Source organism: Aplysia californica, unplaced genomic scaffold (assembly GCF_000002075.1).
Source record: "Aplysia californica isolate F4 #8 unplaced genomic scaffold, AplCal3.0 scaffold00345, whole genome shotgun sequence".
NCBI lineage: Eukaryota > Metazoa > Mollusca > Gastropoda > Aplysiida > Aplysiidae > Aplysia > Aplysia californica.
Genome location: NW_004797615.1, coordinates 552319 through 555330, shown reverse-complemented (window position 1 = coordinate 555330; position 3012 = coordinate 552319). Strand labels below are relative to the sequence as shown.

At 38.7% G+C, this 3012-nt stretch overlaps 1 protein-coding gene across 1 annotated transcript in view; it reads left to right on the top strand.

Annotated features, from left to right (window-relative positions):
* Positions 1-2653: 2653 nt before the first annotated feature.
* LOC101852782 (uncharacterized protein C56G2.4) overlaps positions 2654-3012 on the top strand; it is a 22711-nt gene continuing 22352 nt past the window's right edge. The window contains exon 1 of the mRNA XM_005102858.3: positions 2654-2796. The gene's annotated coding sequence lies outside the window, so the exon portion shown is untranslated. The remainder of the gene's footprint in view (positions 2797-3012) is intronic.

The following is a 3012-nucleotide window of genomic DNA, read 5'->3' as shown; positions in this document are numbered from 1 at the left end:
ATAGAATGTCACATTTTTGCCTTTGGAACCTCATACCTTATGATAGCACATCGCGTCTTATGACTGATATTGACCGGGGCAGACAGATATACAGTGGTGTCCAAAAGAAACTTGACAATACAATCACCCAATTATCGTGTTAAAGCCTTTCACTACCCACTCATGCATCATATCAATTCAAAGCTAAATGAATTCTGCATCATCTGACACATTAATATTTCATAATATGTTAAGAGGCTGAACTTTAAAAAATCAGCATTGGCAAAAGTGTGCGAAATTATAGAAACTTTATGGTGTGTTCGCACGTACTCGTATATTGAGATGCATCAACATTGGTGGAATGGACATGTATTGAATACCAAAAGAAAAGAGAGTATAATTGTCTCTACAATGAGCAGCATCTTCTGGTGATATTTTCAAACACATTAGAAAACAGAGTAATCACCAATACCATGCAAAACCTGGACATAACATTATATGTGCTAATTAGTACGTTTTTGATTTTGTTTAGTAGCTATTGGTTTCGTGTAGAGCACGAATCATTTTTTGTACAGGGACTGTACTAGTTAGATTTTGGACAAAAAACATCTTCTGTTAGGAGCCGAGGCCACGAAACCACCATGGTTTTGGGTGGTCGTGGGTGGAATACACAAAACCGTCCTCGTGAGAATCGCCGGATGTCATATTTTATTGAACTACATCACGCAAGTGCTGGAACGTCAAGTCTTATCCTTATTTTCATTCTGGTGTCATTCAAGTAGGCGTCTCCGTACATGGCAAAGCACTTTCTCACAGGACCAGTACCACTTGCAATCCTTGGAAAACCAAATCATACCAACGACAAAGTGGTCACCAGTAAGTAGTCCCGATACAAATCCTGCGCGGTACGTGAAGCCCCATGAAACAACAGCTGAAGAAAATCGACTTTGCTCCAAATTTAGATCCTTTGTTTGTAACTATCTGTGACATCTATAATGAAAATTAATGACAGATAATTATGTCCAAAATTTAATAGAGTCGATGCTCAAAGAGTTCGTGTCCTACACAAGACCAATGGCTCCTAAGCCAAATAACAATAGGCACTTTTAATGTTGAGTCCGAGTGTTGTGTAGTATTTGTGATTGCTCTATTTTCAGATTTTTGTTTGAAACTATAGAAATAAAATATTGTTTACAACGGAAACAAAACTCCCTATTCATTTGATATGCAATGTATGTCCATTCTATCAATACTGATGCTCCCCAATACCCGTGCGCAGAAAAATTTTAAGTTTCTTTGATTTCGCAGAAATTTTGCAATGCCTGATTTTTTTAGGTCAGTTTTAAGTGACTATGTTTCAAGAGTCTCTCAACATTGATGAAAATTAATGTTTCTGATCATGCAGAAATTATTAAGCTTTAAATTGGTATGCTGAATGAGTGGGTGGTGCAAAGTTTTAACACGACGATTGGCTGATTACATTTTCAAGTTTCTTTTGTACGCCACTGTATATATACATCTCGGGGATGTATGTTTTGTGTGTGTACATGTATAATATTATGCCGTATAATAATAAAAACAACTGATAACAAAGCTATTATTATTATTATTATTATTATCATTATTATTATTATTATTATTATTATTATTATCATTATTATTATTATTATTATAAGAGAGGGAAAGAGAGAGAGAGAGAGAGAGAGAGAGAGAGAGAGAGAGAGAGAGAGAGAGAGACAGAGACAGAGACAGAGAGAGCAAGACGCAATGAGAGAGAGAGAGAGAGAGAAAGAGAGAGAGAGAGAGAATGAGAGAGAAAGAGAGGGAGAGAGAGAGAAAGAGACAGAGACAGAGACAGAGAGAGAGAGAAACAGAGACAGAGACAGAGACATACAGACAGAGACAGAGCGACAGAAACAGAAACAGAAATAGGGACAAATAGACAGAAAAGCAGACAGGAATTACAAGACGGACTGAGAGAGTTCGAGAGGGGTAGGGGTGGGATAACAATGCTATAAATGTGACCATTTGAAAGTTTTTCGTGTCCTCCAGCCTTCCGATAACAGGGTCCACTCTATAACCTCTTTGCTGTCCACATAGTTGACACTGTCATGTGACTTTGGGTACAGAGTGGGGAGACGTGGGTATGTGGGAAGAACAGGTCTGACCTCCCAGGGGGAGAAAGCAGGTAGATCTACCTGGGCTGACTACCCAGCCGTGACAACAAACCTCTTGGCTCTGCTCCGCTTCAAAGCGGTCGGCAGTTTTGACCTGAAACCAAATGCGAAAAAAAATTCGACCCCCTCCCTTCCCTCATTTTTTTCAATCCTGAATTTGATCATAATTTTATTTTTAGAACGCCGTAGATGTTTCACAGATTTTCCCAAGCACTTTTAGAAGTTTCCATGCTACAGCTGTAGGCCTATGTGAACAATCATTAAGTTTATGTAACAAAGTTTGACAAAATGTTTAAGGGCGGTCATATTCAGGAACAGAGACAAGGCAATTATATCCTACACTTCCAAGTCCCAATATCTGCAGCGATATAGAGACAAGCCAATTGTGCTTTATTTGTTGGAAAAACCGTACGTGAATAGCTCGCTTTCACTCTGAAACGTATCAACCTCGTTTCATAACTCTTTCAAGTTTCTTTCTTCAGCGGTGTATTTTGTCTTATTTGGCAGTATATAAGCAGTAGGTTCGGTTACAATTTGCCCTGTGACTAGCATTTCTGACTGCAATATTTAACTATTGACAGGCTATCTACGCAGTGCATCTTGCAGTTGAAGATTTTCTATCGGAATTTGAGTAGTCAGGGTAAGCGGCTACAGCCTTTGATAATGATTACAACTACCACTGTTTGTTACTGATTTTTACTGAATTTTCTTTCTCCTTCTCATCTTCATCAGTGCCATCCGTATATTCACTTATGCTGGTGTTACTGATACTGTTGTTGCACTTGCTGCTGCTGTTACTGTTATTGCTTTTATTGCTACTGCTACCACTACTGCCACTGCAACTGCAGCTTTCTGC